This window comes from Rhodnius prolixus, unplaced genomic scaffold (genome assembly GCF_049639745.1).
Source record: "Rhodnius prolixus isolate KJV_2025 unplaced genomic scaffold, Rpr scaffold_14, whole genome shotgun sequence".
Taxonomy (NCBI): domain Eukaryota; kingdom Metazoa; phylum Arthropoda; class Insecta; order Hemiptera; family Reduviidae; genus Rhodnius; species Rhodnius prolixus.
In genome coordinates, this window is record NW_027411594.1 from 9,193,770 (window position 1) to 9,211,067 (window position 17,298).

The 17,298-nt window shown below is 30.8% G+C and overlaps 1 long non-coding RNA gene across 4 annotated transcripts in view; it reads right to left on the minus strand.

The window, feature by feature from the left end:
- Positions 1-17,298, minus strand: part of LOC141451836 (uncharacterized) — a 51,653-nt gene that overhangs the window by 25,259 nt on the left and 9,096 nt on the right. For 3 of the 4 annotated variants that reach the window (XR_012457140.1, XR_012457139.1, XR_012457137.1), the window contains one exon: positions 16,788-16,877. This is a non-coding gene — a long non-coding RNA (uncharacterized lncRNA). Of the gene's footprint in view, positions 1-16,783; positions 16,878-17,298 lie in introns of those variants that run through there. The other variant, XR_012457138.1, reaches the window with a different exon arrangement.

The following is a 17,298-nucleotide window of genomic DNA, read 5'->3' on the forward strand; positions in this document are numbered from 1 at the left end:
TTTCAACCTTCAATATCTCCAAAACTAAACGATTTCTAGGGATGATATTTACTGCAATTGTACACATTGATGTTATCTTTAATTGAGTAAAATCTTATGAAATTCCGTGCATTAGAATACGAGATAAATGGAATTGAAATTTCTGGGTAATGTAAAAACACCATATTTCAACCTTCAATATCTCCAAAACTAAACGATTTCTAGGGATGATATTTACTGCAATTGTACACATTGATGTTATCTTTAATTGAGTAAAATCTTATGAATTTCCGTGCATTAGAATACGAGATAAATGGAATTGAAATTTCAGGGCAATGTAAAACCACCATATTTCAACCTTCAATTTCTCCAAAACTAAACCATTTCTAGGGATGATATTTACTGCAATTGTACACATTGATGTTATCTTTAATTGAGTAAAATCTTATGAAATTCCGTGCATTAGAATACGAGATAAATGGAATTGAAATTTCTGGGTAATGTAAAACCACCATATTTCAACCTTCAATATCTCCAAAACTAAACGATTACTAGCGATGATATTTACTACAATTGTACACATTGATGTTATCTTTAATTGAGTAAAATCTTATGAAATTCCGTGCATTAGAATACGAGATAAATGGAATTGAAATTTCTGGGTAATGTAAAACCACCATATTTCAACATTTAATATCTCTAAAACTATACGATTTCTAGGGATGATATTTACTGCAATTGTATACATTGATGTTATCTTTAATTGAGTAAAGTCTTATGAAATTCCGTGCATTAGAATACGAGATAAATGGAATTGAAATTTCTGGGTAATGTAAAACCACCATATTTCAACATTTAATATCTCTAAAACTATACGATTTCTAGGGATGATATTTACTGCAATTGTATACATTGATGTTATCTTTAATTGAGTAAAATCTTATGAAATTCCGTGCATTAGAATACGAGATAAATGGAATTGAAATTTCTGGGTAATGTAAAATCACCATATTTCAACCTTCAATATCTCCAAAACTATACGATTATTAGCGATGATATTTACTGCAATTGTATACATTGATGTTATCTTTAATTGAGAAAAATCTTATGAAATTCCGTGCATTAGAATACGAGATAAATGGAATTGAAATTTCAGGGCAATGTAAAACCACCATATTTCAACATTTAATATCTCTAAAACTATACGATTTCTAGGGATGATATTTACTGCAATTGTATACATTGATGTTATCTTTAATTGAGTAAAATCTTATGAAATTCCGTGCATTAGAATAAGAGATAAATGGAATTGAAATTTCTGGGTAATGTAAAACCACCATATTTCAACATTTAATATCTCTAAAACTATACGATTTCTAGGGATGATATTTACTGCAATTGTATACATTGATGTTATCTTTAATTGAGTAAAATCTTATAAAATTCCGTGCATTAGAATACGAGATGAATGGAATTGAAATTTCAGGGTAATGTAAAACCACCATATTTCAACCTTCAATATCTCCAAAACTAAACGATTTCTAGGGATGATATTTACTGCAATTGTACACATTGATGTTATCTTTAATTGAGTAAAATCTTATGAATTTCCGTGCATTAGAATACGAGATAAATGGAATTGAAATTTCAGGGTAATGTAAAACCACCATATTTCAACCTTCAATATCTCCAAAACTAAACGATTTCTAGGGATGATATTTACTGCAATTGTACACATTGATGTTATCTTTAATTGAGTAAAATCTTATGAAATTCCGTGCATTAGAATACGAGATAAATGGAATTGAAATTTCTGGGTAATGTAAAAACACCATATTTCAACCTTCAATATCTCCAAAACTAAACGATTTCTAGGGATGATATTTACTGCAATTGTACACATTGATGTTATCTTTAATTGAGTACAATCTTATGAATTTCCGTGCATTAGAATACGAGATAAATGGCATTGCAATTTCAGGGCAATGTAAAACCACCATATTTCAACCTTCAATATCTCCAAAACTAAACGATTTCTAGGGATGATATTTACTGCAATTGTACACATTGATGTTATCTTTAATTGAGTAAAATCTTATGAAATTCCGTGCATTAGAATACGAGATAAATGGAATTGAAATTTCTGGGTAATGTAAAACCACCATATTTCAACATTTAATATCTCTAAAACTATACGATTTCTAGGGATGATATTTACTGCAATTGTATACATTGATGTTATCTTTAATTGAGTAAAATCTTATGAAATTCCGTGCATTAGAATACGAGATAAATGGAATTGAAATTTCTGGGTAATGTAAAACCACCATATTTCAACATTTAATATCTCTAAAACTATACGATTTCTAGGGATGATATTTACTGCAATTGTATACATTGATGTTATCTTTAATTGAGTAAAATCTTATGAAATTCCGTGCATTAGAATACGAGATAAATGGAATTGAAATTTCTGGGTAATGTAAAATCACCATATTTCAACCTTCAATATCTCCAAAACTATACGATTACTAGCGATGATATTTACTGCAATTGTATACATTGATGTTATCTTTAATTGAGTAAAATCTTATGAAATTCCGTGCATTAGAATACGAGATAAATGGAATTGAAATTTCAGGGTAATGTAAAACCACCATATTTCAACATTCAATATCTCTAAAACTATACGATTTCTAGGGATGATATTTACTGCAATTGTACACATTGATGTTATCTTTAATTGAGTAAAATCTTATGAAATTCCGTGCATTAGAATACGAGATAAATGGAATTGAAATTTCTGGGTAATGTAAAACCACCATATTTCAACCTTCAATATCTCCAAAACTAAACGATTTCTAGGGATGATATTTACTGCAATTGTACTCATTCATGTTATCTTTAATTGAGTAAAATCTTATGAATTTCCGTGCATTAGAATACGAGATAAATGGAATTGAAATTTCTGGGTAATGTAAAACCACCATATTTCAACCTTCAATATCTCCAAAACTAAACGATTTCTAGGGATGATATTTACTGCAATTGTACTCATTCATGTTGTCTTTAATTGAGTAAAATCTTATGAATTTCCGTGCATTAGAATACGAGATAAATGGAATTGAAATTTCAGGGTAATGTAAAACCACCAAATTTCAACCTTCAATATCTCCAAAACTAAACGATTTCTAGGGATGATATTTACTGCAATTGTACACATTGATGTTATCTTTAATTGAGTAAAATCTTATGAATTTCCGTGCATTAGAATACGAGATAAATGGAATTGAAATTTCAGGGCAATGTAAAACCACCATATTTCAACCTTCAATATCTCCAAAACTAAACCATTTCTAGGGATGATATTTACTGCAATTGTACACATTGATGTTATCTTTAATTGAGTAAAATCTTATGAAATTCCGTGCATTAGAATACGAGATAAATGGAATTGAAATTTCTGGGTAATGTAAAACCACCATATTTCAACCTTCAATATCTCCAAAACTAAACGATTACTAGCGATGATATTTACTACAATTGTACACATTGATGTTATCTTTAATTGAGTAAAATCTTATGAAATTCCGTGCATTAGAATACGAGATAAATGGAATTGAAATTTCAGGGTAATGTAAAACCACCAAATTTCAACCTTCAATATCTCCAAAACTAAACGATTTCTAGGGATGATATTTACTGCAATTGTACACATTGATGTTATCTTTAATTGAGTAAAATCTTATGAATTTCCGTGCATTAGAATACGAGATAAATGGAATTGAAATTTCAGGGCAATGTAAAACCACCATATTTCAACCTTCAATATCTCCAAAACTAAACCATTTCTAGGGATGATATTTACTGCAATTGTACACATTGATGTTATCTTTAATTGAGTAAAATCTTATGAAATTCCGTGCATTAGAATACGAGATAAATGGAATTGAAATTTCTGGGTAATGTAAAACCACCATATTTCAACCTTCAATATCTCCAAAACTAAACGATTACTAGCGATGATATTTACTACAGTTGTACACATTGATGTTATCTTTAATTGAGTAAAATCTTATGAAATTCCGTGCATTAGAATACGAGATAAATGGAATTGAAATTTCTGGGTAATGTAAAACCACCATATTTCAACATTTAATATCTCTAAAACTATACGATTTCTAGGGATGATATTTACTGCAATTGTATACATTGATGTTATCTTTATTTGAGTAAAATCTTATGAAATTCCGTGCATTAGAATACGAGATAAATGGAATTGAAATTTCTGGGTAATGTAAAACCACCATATATCAACATTTAATATCTCTAAAACTATACGATTTCTAGGGATGATATTTACTGCAATTGTATACATTGATGTTATCTTTAATTGAGTAAAATCTTATGAAATTCCGTGCATTAGAATACGAGATAAATGGAATTGAAATTTCTGGGTAATGTAAAATCAACATATTTCAACCTTCAATATCTCCAAAATTATACGATTACTAGCAATGATATTTACTGCAATTGTATACATTGATGTTATCTTTAATTGAGTAAAATCTTATGAATTTCCGTGCATTAGAATACGAGATAAATGGAATTGAAATTTCAGGGCAATGTAAAACCACCATATTTCAACCTTCAATATCTCCAAAACTAAACCATTTCTAGGGATGATATTTACTGCAACTGTACACATTGATGTTATCTTTAATTGAGTAAAATCTTATGAAATTCCGTGCATTAGAATACGAGATAAATGGAATTGAAATTTCTGGGTAATGTAAAACCACCATATTTCAACCTTCAATATCTCCAAAACTAAACGATTACTAGCGATGATATTTACTACAATTGTACACATTGATGTTATCTTTAATTGAGTAAAATCTTATGAAATTCCGTGCATTAGAATACGAGATAAATGGAATTGAAATTTCTGGGTAATGTAAAACCACCATATTTCAACATTTAATATCTCTAAAACTATACGATTTCTAGGGATGATATTTACTGCAATTGTATACATTGATGTTATCTTTAATTGAGTAAAATCATATGAAATTCCGTGCATTAGAATACGAGATAAATGGAATTGAAATTTCTAGGTAATGTAAAATCACCATATTTCAACCTTCAATATCTCCAAAACTATACGATTACTAGCGATGATATTTACTGCAATTGTACACATTGATGTTATCTTTAATTGAGTAAAATCTTATGAAATTCCGTGCATTACAATACGAGATAAATGGAATTGAAATTTCAGGGCAATGTAAAACCACCATATTTCAACATTTAATATCTCTAAAACTATACGATTTCGAGGGATGATATTTACTGCAATTGTATACATTGATGTTATCTTTAATTGAGTAAAATCTTATGAAATTCCGTGCATTAGAATACGAGATAAATGGAATTGAAATTTCTGGGTAATGTAAAACCACCATATTTCAACATTTAATATCTCTAAAACTATACGATTTCTAGGGATGATATTTACTGCAATTGTATACATTGATGTTATCTTTAATTGAGTAAAATCTTATGAAATTCCGTGTATTAGAATACGAGATAAATGGAATTGAAATTTCTGGGTAATGTAAAATCACCATATTTCAACCTTCAATATCTCCAAAACTATACGATTACTAGCGATGATATTTACTGCAATTGTATACATTGATGTTATCTTTAATTGAGTAAAATCTTATGAAATTCTGTGCATTAGAATACGAGATAAATGGAATTGAAATTTCAGGGCAATGTAAAACCACCATATTTCAACCTTCAATATCTCCAAAACTAAACGATTTCTAGGGATGATATTTACTGCACTTGTACACATTGATGTTATCTTTAATTGAGTAAAATCTTATGAAATTCCGTGCATTAGAATACGAGATAAATGGAATTGAAATTTCTGGGTAATGTAAAACCACCATATTTCAACATTTAATATCTCTAAAACTATACGATTTCTAGGGATGATATTTACTGCAATTGTATACATTGATGTTATCTTTAATTGAGTAAAATCTTATGAAATTCCGTGCATTAGAATACGAGATAAATGGAATTGAAATTTCTGGGTAATGTAAAATCACCATATTTCAACCTTCAATATCTCCAAAACTATACGATTACTAGCAATGATATTTACTGCAATTGTATACATTGATGTTATCTTTAATTGAGTAAAATCTTATGAAATTCCGTGCATTAGAATACGAGATAAATGGAATTGAAATTTCAGGGCAATGTAAAACCACCATATTTCAACCTTCAATATCTCCAAAACTAAACGATTTCTAGGGATGATATTTACTGCAATTGTACACATTGATGTTATCTTTAATTGAGTAAAATCTTATGAAATTCCGTGCATTAGAATACGAGATAAATGGAATTGAAATTTCTGGGTAATGTAAAACCACCATATTTCAACCTTCAATATCTCCAAAACTAAACGATTACTAGCGATGATAATTACTGCAATTGTACACATTGATGTTATCTTTAAGTGAGTAAAATCTTATGAAATTCCGTGCATTAGAATACGAGATAAATGGAATTGAAATTTCTGGGTAATGTAAAACCACCATATTTCAACCTTTAATATCTCCAAAACTAAACGATTACTAGCGATGATATTTACTACAATTGTACACATTGATGTTATCTTTAATTGAGTAAAATCTTATGAAATTCCGTGCATTAGAATACGAGATAAATGGAATTGAATTTTCAGGGTAATGTAAAACCACCAAATTTCAACCTTCAATATCTCCAAAACTAAACGATTTCTAGGGATGATATTTACTGCAATTGTACACATTGATGTTATCTTTAATTGAGTAAAATCTTATGAATTTCCGTGCATTAGAATACGAGATAAATGGAATTGAAATTTCAGGGCAATGTAAAACCACCATATTTCAACCTTCAATATCTCTAAAACTAAACGATTTCTAGGGATGATATTTACTGCAATTGTACACATTGATGTTATCTTTAATTGAGTAAAATCTTATGAAATTCCGTGCATTAGAATACGAGATAAATGGAATTGAAATTTCTGGGTAATGTAAAACCACCATATTTCAACCTTCAATATCTCCAAAACTAAACGATTACTAGCGATGATATTTACTACAATTGTACACATTGATGTTATCTTTAATTGAGTAAAATCTTATGAAATTCCGTGCATTAGAATACGAGATAAATGGAATTGAAATTTCTGGGTAATGTAAAACCACTATATTTCAACATTTAATATCTCTAAAACTATACGATTTCTAGGGATGATATTTACTGCAATTGTATACATTGATGTTATCTTTAATTGAGTAAAATCATATGAAATTCCGTGCATTAGAATACGAGATAAATGGAATTGAAATTTCAGGGCAATGTAAAACCACCATATTTCAACATTTAATATCTCTAAAACTATACGATTTCGAGGGATGATATTTACTGCAATTGTATACATTGATGTTATCTTTAATTGAGTAAAATCTTATGAAATTCCGTGCATTAGAATACGAGATAAATGGAATTGAAATTTCTGGGTAATGTAAAACCACCATATTTCAACATTTAATATCTCTAAAACTATACGATTTCTAGGGATGATATTTACTGCAATTGTATACATTGATGTTATCTTTAATTGAGTAAAATCTTATGAAATTCCGTGCATTAGAATACGAGATAAATGGAATTGAAATTTCTGGGTAATGTAAAATCACCATATTTCAACCTTCAATATCTCCAAAACTATACGATTACTAGCGATGATATTTACTGCAATTGTATACATTGATGTTATCTTTAATTGAGTAAAATCTTATGAAATTCTGTGCATTAGAATACGAGATAAATGGAATTGAAATTTCAGGGCAATGTAAAACCGCCATATTTCAACCTTCAATATCTCCAAAACTAAACGATTTCTAGGGATGATATTTACTGCAATTGTACACATTGATGTTATCTTTAATTGAGTAAAATCTTATGAAATTCCGTGCATTAGAATACGAGATAAATGGAATTGAAATTTCTGGGTAATGTAAAACCACCATATTTCAACATTTAACATCTCTAAAACTATACGATTTCTAGGGATGATATTTACTGCAATTGTATACATTGATGTTATCTTTAATTGAGTAAATTCTTATGAAATTCCGTGCATTAGAATACGAGATAAATGGAATTGAAATTTCTGGGTAATGTAAAATCACCATATTTCAACCTTCAATATCTCCAAAACTATACGATTACTAGCAATGATATTTACTGCAATTGTATACATTGATGTTATCTTTAATTGAGTAAAATCTTATGAAATTCCGTGCATTAGAATACGAGATAAATGGAATTGAAATTTCAGGGCAATGTAAAACCACCATATTTCAACCTTCAATATCTCCAAAACTAAACGATTTCTAGGGATGATATTTACTGCAATTGTACACATTGATGTTATCTTTAATTGAGTAAAATCTTATGAAATTCCGTGCATTAGAATACGAGATAAATGGAATTGAAATTTCTGGGTAATGTAAAACCACCATATTTCAACCTTCAATATCTCCAAAACTAAACGATTACTAGCGATGATATTTACTACAATTGTACACATTGATGTTATCTTTAATTGAGTAAAATCTTATGAAATTCCGTGCATTAGAATACGAGATAAATGGATTTGAAATTTCTGGGTAATGTAAAACCACCATATTTCAACATTTAATATCTCTAAAACTATACGATTTCTAGGGATGATATTTACTGCAATTGTACACATTGATGTTATCTTTAATTGAGTAAAATCTTATGAAATTCCGTGCATTAGAATACGAGATAAATGGAATTGAAATTTCTGGGTAATGTAAAATCACCATATTTCAACCTTCAATATCTCCAAAACTATACGATTACTAGCAATGATATTTACTGCAATTGTATACATTGATGTTATCTTTAATTGAGTAAAATCTTATGAAATTCCGTGCATTAGAATACGAGATAAATGGAATTGAAATTTCAGGGCAATGTAAAACCACCATATTTCAACCTTCAATATCTCCAAAACTAAACGATTTCTAGGGATGATATTTACTGCAATTGTACACATTGATGTTATCTTTAATTGAGTAAAATCTTATGAAATTCCGTGCATTAGAATACGAGATAAATGGAATTGAAATTTCAGGGAAATGTAAAACCACTATATTTCAACATTCAATATCTCCAAAACTATACGATTACTAGGGATGATATTTACTGCAATTGTATACGTTGATATTATCTTTAATTGAGTAAAATCTTATGAAATTCTGTGCATTAGAATACGAGATAAATGGAATTGAAATTTCAGGGCAATGTAAAACCACCATATTTCAACCTTCAATATCTCCAAAACTAAACGATTTCTAGGGATGATATTTACTGCAATTGTACACATTGATGTTATCTTTAATTGAGTAAAATCTTATGAAATTCCGTGCATTAGAATACGAGATAAATGGAATGGAAATTTCTGGGTAATGTAAAATCACCATATTTCAACCTTCAATATCTCCAAAACTATACGATTACTAGCGATGATATTTACTGCAATTGTATACATTGATGTTATCTTTAATTGAGTAAAATCTTATGAAATTCTGTGCATTAGAATACGAGATAAATGGAATTGAAATTTAAGGGCAATGTAAAACCACCATATTTCAACCTTCAATATCTCCAAAACTAAACGATTTCTAGGGATGATATTTACTGCAATTGTACACATTGATGTTATCTTTAATTGAGTAAAATCTTATGAAATTCCGTGCATTAGAATACGAGATAAATGGAATTGAAATTTCAGGGAAATGTAAAACCACTATATTTCAACATTCAATATCTCCAAAACTATACGATTACTAGGGATGATATTTACTGCAATTGTATACATTGATATTATCTTTAATTGAGTAAAATCTTATGAAATTCTGTGCATTAGAATACGAGATAAATGGAATTGAAATTTCAGGGCAATGTAAAACCACCATATTTCAACCTTCAATATCTCCAAAACTAAACGATTTCTAGGGATGATATTTACTGCAATTGTACACATTGATGTTATCTTTAATTGAGTAAAATCTTATGAAATTCCGTGCATTAGAATACGAGATAAATGGAATGGAAATTTCTGGGTAATGTAAAATCACCATATTTCAACCTTCAATATCTCCAAAACTATACGATTACTAGCGATGATATTTACTGCAATTGTATACATTGATGTTATCTTTAATTGAGTAAAATCTTATGAAATTCTGTGCATTAGAATACGAGATAAATGGAATTGAAATTTCAGGGCAATGTAAAACCACCATATTTCAACCTTCAATATCTCCAAAACTAAACGATTTCTAGGGATGATATTTACTGCAATTGTACACATTGATGTTATCTTTAATTGAGTAAAATCTTATGAAATTCCGTGCATTAGAATACGAGATAAATGGAATTGAAATTCCAGGGCAATGTAAAACCACCATATTTCAACCTTCAATATCTCCAAAACTAAACGATTTCTAGGGATGATATTTACTGCAATTGTACACATTGATGTTATCTTTAATTGAGTAAAATCTTATGAAATTCCGTGCATTAGAATACGAGATAAATTGAATTGAAATTTCAGGGAAATGTAAAACCACTATATTTCAACATTCAATATCTTCAAAACTATACGATTACTAGGGATGATATTTACTACAATTGTACACATTGATGTTATCTTTAATTGAGTAAAATCTTATGAAATTCCGTGCATTAGAATACGAGATAAGTGGAATTGAAATTTCAGGGTAATATAAAATTACCATATTTCAACATTCTAGATCTCTAAAACTATACGATTTCTAGGGATGATATTGACTACAATTGTATACATTGATGTTATCTTTAATTGAGTAAAATCTTATGAAATTCCGTGCATTAGAATACGAGATAAATGGAATTGAAATTTCAGGGAAATGTAAAACCACTATATTTCAACATTCAATATCTCCAAAACTATACGATTACTAGGGATGATATTTACTGCAATTGTATACATTGATATTATCTTTAATTGAGTAAAATCTTATGAAATTCTGTGCATTAGAATACGAGATAAATGGAATTGAAATTTCAGGGCAATGTAAAACCACCATATTTCAACCTTCAATATCTCCAAAACTAAACGATTTCTAGGGATGATATTTACTGCAATTGTACACATTGATGTTATCTTTAATTGAGTAAAATCTTATGAAATTCCGTGCATTAGAATACGAGATAAATGGAATGGAAATTTCTGGGTAATGTAAAATCACCATATTTCAACCTTCAATATCTCCAAAACTATACGATTACTAGCGATGATATTTACTGCAATTGTATACATTGATGTTATCTTTAATTGAGTAAAATCTTATGAAATTCTGTGCATTAGAATACGAGATAAATGGAATTGAAATTTCAGGGCAATGTAAAACCACCATATTTCAACCTTCAATATCTCCAAAACTAAACGATTTCTAGGGATGATATTTACTGCAATTGTACACATTGATGTTATCTTTAATTGAGTAAAATCTTATGAAATTCCGTGCATTAGAATACGAGATAAATGGAATTGAAATTCCAGGGCAATGTAAAACCACCATATTTCAACCTTCAATATCTCCAAAACTAAACGATTTCTAGGGATGATATTTACTGCAATTGTACACATTGATGTTATCTTTAATTGAGTAAAATCTTATGAAATTCCGTGCATTAGAATACGAGATAAATTGAATTGAAATTTCAGGGAAATGTAAAACCACTATATTTCAACATTCAATATCTTCAAAACTATACGATTACTAGGGATGATATTTACTACAATTGTACACATTGATGTTATCTTTAATTGAGTAAAATCTTATGAAATTCCGTGCATTAGAATACGAGATAAGTGGAATTGAAATTTCAGGGTAATATAAAATTACCATATTTCAACATTCTAGATCTCTAAAACTATACGATTTCTAGGGATGATATTGACTACAATTGTATACATTGATGTTATCTTTAATTGAGTAAAATCTTATGAAATTGCGTGCATTAGAATACGAGATAAATGGAATTGAACTTTGAGTGTAGCGTAAAACCACCATATTTCAACCTTTTATATCTCCAAAACTACACGATTTCTAGGGACGATATTTACTGCAATTGTACATATTGATGTTGTCTTTAATTGAGTAAAATCTTATGAAATTCCATGGTCCAGCACATCATCATCCATTCGTCATCAAACAAAGACTTTGCCTAAAATATCTGATTTCCTCTTTCCCACTCCCTTGCGCCTGCGCGTGCGAATGTACATTACAATTTCAATTTACCCGGAAATCTTTTGTGTTAAAATAAAAGTATCTACTTTGTTCTGAAAATCTGTTTGACAGTAGTAGAAGCTATCTTAGCTGTCAGTTTGAGCTTCTTAAAACTGTTTCTGCTGTATATTAAGCAATCCGCTAACTTCTTTCTTCACCTAAAACTTCACATCTTTTATTTTTACACTTTACACTTTACATTTTCTCTTTGACTTGTCACTCACTGGTGACTCGCGAATTTACATGCTGAAGATTTTTTTGCTTTTTTTTATTTTAACTTAATCTGCTTATATTGTAGGATCTCAACAGAATATATTGTTTGCTTTGTTTATTTGTCGTCGCGTCTTTTAACTTTTTGTTTATCTTAGAAAGAAGGAATATTGCAATTGTGCAAAATGTTTAATGCTAAGTTGAAGTATCCGGCCAAAAGCTGCAAATGAACTGGACACCGGGGCAGAAGTCTCAGTCATTCCTGAAAAAGTTTATTTGGAAAGGTTAGGATTTTTGAAATTGTATCCTAGTAATATCAAGCTGAGAGCTTATAACCAGCAAATAGTGGTTGCATTAGGGGAAATTAACACGAAGGTCAGCTGGCTTGGAAGAACAAGAAATTGCCGCTTATTAATTGCCCGAACGGGTAAGAGATCTCTAGCAGGCCGAAATTGGCTACAAATATTTTGTCCACACTGGCGACGAGTCAAAGAAATTATGGCACCCTCCAAAGAATACCTGGAAGAATTCTAAAGTTCTTTCCGTTAATATAATAGTAGAGTTATTACACTAAAAAGGAAATCATATTTTCTCCTGTTATGTTTTCAGTTTTCAATTAGAAAAACTGGACGCTTTTTAGAAAGAGCAAGGTAACAAGACTATCTGCGAACAAAAGATTATAGTAAAACAAAGTTTATAACATTATTAGGTTATTAATTTATTTTGCATGAATTATTAAAGTTGGGCTTGCTAATTTAGAAAATGAAACTTAATTTCAGTTTAAAGCGAGGATGAAGCACTTTCTCCATCATTTAAAAACAGAAATGAAGTTTTGTGGAAAGTCACTGCCTTCTTGAGAGGAATCTAATTCACTCAGGCCGCTTTTCTTTTTTCTTTTTGATCGGAAACTATTAGGAAAATCGTAATTTTAATTTCCTTTTTAGTTTCTGCAACTTTTCATCTCCGCTTTTCCACTGGGTTTTTCTATTATCTGCTATTTTTAGTCGGCTTGTCTCCTTTCGGCTCGGCTTTTGTATTTAGTGGGAAATCATTTAACAGTTTTTACCTCATTACTTCATTACTTATTGTAAATCTGTCGTCAACATACTCACTCGACTCCTCTTATTACTATTATCGAACAATGTTGGTCCTAGCCGTGATAAAGTAATTACTTAAAATAGACTAACTACACCGCACAATCTCACCATCAGCTTCTTAGAAAAACCCAAAATTTAGGCTTAAGTTAACGTAGCAAAGCTTGAAAAAAAAAATCCTTATCTAAGCGGAAATGAAACACTTGAAGCAATCTCCCTTTTGATCTTCACAGGACTACCTAAAGAACGAAAATAATAACAGAAATCCGACGGAAGTTGTGGGAACATCAAGAAGGAAAGGTAAGGCCACAGCAAGTGGTAAGGTCCAGGTTTTTTTCCCCCAGAAGGAAGTCCAAGATAAAGAGCTCACTGTTTCAAAAATAAACACTTGCAAGGGAAATATGAGAAAGGGGATAGAAAATTCCGCACCCCGAGCCGAGATAGATGAAAGCTTTTAAACCCTCAAGATTTCCATGGAGACAACTCTGGCTTCTTGTTTGTACAATATATAGTAGATATATATATATTTTTTCAAAGCAAGGCAAAGTTTATTCATTTTTATATTTTCCTATTTACTGTTTACTTTGTGCTTTAAATTAAAGCTCTTTATCTGATATTAAATCAGACTTGTATTTCACAACCGCCGGATTTATTTTCGCGTTTTATTGCTATTTTATTACTTCTTTTTTTTTTTTTTATTCTATTTCATTATTCATAACTTTGGCAGAGATATCTGAGAGATACGAACTACGAGGGTCGTTTGAAAAGTGCGTGCAAAGTCAGAGAGATAGCACCACTGGCGCGTATCGAGGTTATGTTTAGTTAGTAGCATCTCTTGGAAGAACACACACCAAGTTTCAGCCAGATCGGTCTATTTCTTTGTGTTTGGCATTCGTTTGAATCGAGGAAGTCGAGTGATTTTCAAAAAATGGACGAAAAAGAATTTCGTGTGTTGATTAAACACTACTGAAGTCCTGCGGATTCTTCAGGAACAGCTGCAAACCGTCCTTGCAACACTTCACATGATTCCTTGCAACACTTTCATAAGAAAGGCAAAACGCCTCAGGAGACTAAAGAGAAGCTTGATAAACATTATGGTGACTCTGCACCTTCGATTAGAACAGTTTATAAGTGGTTTCAAAATTTTCGGAGTGGCCATATGGGCACAAGTGACGCTGAACGTTCTGGACGCCCTGTTGAGGTTACTACTCCAGAAATCATTGATAAAAATCCATGATATGGTGATGGATGACAGAAGAGTGAAGGTGCGTGAGATTGCTAGTGCTGTGGGCATCTCGAATGAACGGGTACATAATATTTTGCATCAACATTTGGACATGACAAAGCTATCCGCAAGATGGGTGCCGCGATTGCTCACGCTTGACCAAAAACGAAATCGTGTGAAGTGTTGCAAGGACGGTTTGCAGCTGTTCCAGAAGAATCCGCAGGACTTTAAGCGTCGTTTCGTCACTGTGGATGAAACATGGATACATCAACTACACTCCTGAGACCAAAGAACAATCTAAACAATGGGTTACCAAGGGGGAATCTGCGCCAAAAAAGGCGAAGACCGTTCCTTCGGCCGGAAAGATTATGGCGACTGTCTTTTGGGATTCGCAAGGAATAATCCTCATCGACTATCTGGAATAGGGTAAAACTATTACATATTATTCATCGTTATTGGACCGTTTGAAAACCGAGCTGCAAGAAAAACGCCCACGATTGGCCCACAAAAAAGTCCTTTTCCAACACGACAACGCACCAGCTCACACCTCAGTAGTTGTGGTCGCAAAATTAATGGAAATAGGGTTCCAACTCGTTTCACATCCCCCCTATTCTCCAGACTTGGCTCCCTCGGACTACTATTTGTTCCCCAATATGAAGAAATGGCTGGCGGGAAAAAGATTTTATTCAAACGAGGAGGTGATTGCAGAAACGAATGGCTATTTTTCAGACTTGAACAAATCCTATTATTCGGAAGGGATCAACAAACTAGAGCAGCGTTGGACGAAGTGTATAAGCCTAAAAGGAGACTATGTTGAAAAATAAAAAAGGTTTACCCCAAAAAATTAAGTAGTTTTTATTTTTGCACGGACTTTTCAAACGACTCTCGTACATATGTTCTCAACTGAAAAAAAGCCTGCTTTTGAGGTCTTGTTCTAAAATTGAGAAAAAGAGACTTCTTTTACTAGCTTGCAACTCATTAATTTTCATCAAATTTCGAATTATAGAAACATCTGCAATTCTTACAAACAATATACATTATTATGACTGCAAATTACAGAAAAATCTATTCAAGAAAACGGTGAGTCAGTGAATTTTTCTCATCAATATAAAAACAAATGTATACAAAAATCTATCACTTCAGAACTTTGAAATAAAATTTTTACAACTTACTGCGGTTTTCCTATTTTCTAGCTACGAGTATTCAGTGAACCACAAAAAAAGAGTTAATTTTGCGTACAAATAATAACTATAATTACACGAACAATAGAGGTTATGCAACGTAAAGAATTCCTTTCAGTGTCAGTGTTGCCAATAATTTACCTTCATGTAATCTAAACTACGACAACCCTGATTCAATGTCAATTAATTAACTAATTTTCTGTATTTACATTCCCTAATATCTGGTTTAACTTTCTGATTTAGCATCATCGATCATTCTAATAGACATTGAATGGTCTATTTTATCTATTAGTTTGATATGAGGTAATGAAGCTCAACTATTATTACTTTATTCTATTTGATACTAAAGAGAATAAGTGACAAGTATTACGATCGAGTCAAATGTTTTAAAATTTATCTCTTACAAGATATATGTACATATTTTTGAGGTACCGTTAGTCAGCAAAATTTGTACATAATTGGGTGTGAGAACATAATGATGTCAAAAATCGCATAAAGCTAAAAAACCTATTTCGATTAGGTCTCTCTATGACTTAGTACCATAATCCTTTAAGTAAGCGCGCTATTTTACTTGAACAGGTTTCCAGGTGGTTACCAAGCATTTCTTGAAAACTACTGCAGTTGAAATCTTTAAACTTAGTTTACTAATTACCTGCACTTAGTGTGTGGGTGTTTTGTTTCTTCTGTTTTCCGGAAAAGAGTTAAAAGTTTCCTCTAAGCATCATTGTTCCTTTACGGAATCCTGTGCATTTATAAATCTTAAATTTACAAATGATATCTTACAACATTCAATTCAAAAGACGATAAACAAGAAGATAAATAAAAGAAGGTTATAATAGGGAGGTTACAGACTGGATGGTGCTTGTTATTATTAACTAACTGTAGCATTTATTGTATGATTACTTTTCACCTTAAACTTGTAACGGTACCAAACCGACTATCCTTGACTTGGGGTTAGAATATCAACCACAACTAGAACCTCAGATTCCTCCTGGTACATTCTTGTTTACTTACTCTAACCAAAGTATGACCATTGAGATATTAAACAGTATTGATTTACTAATTTTCTTCAAGAACAATGAAAGACAAGAATTGGTAAATACTTGGTTAGGGCAAGGTGAATAGTTCCAGGCTTGGTATCGAGATGGCGTTGTATGTTAGTA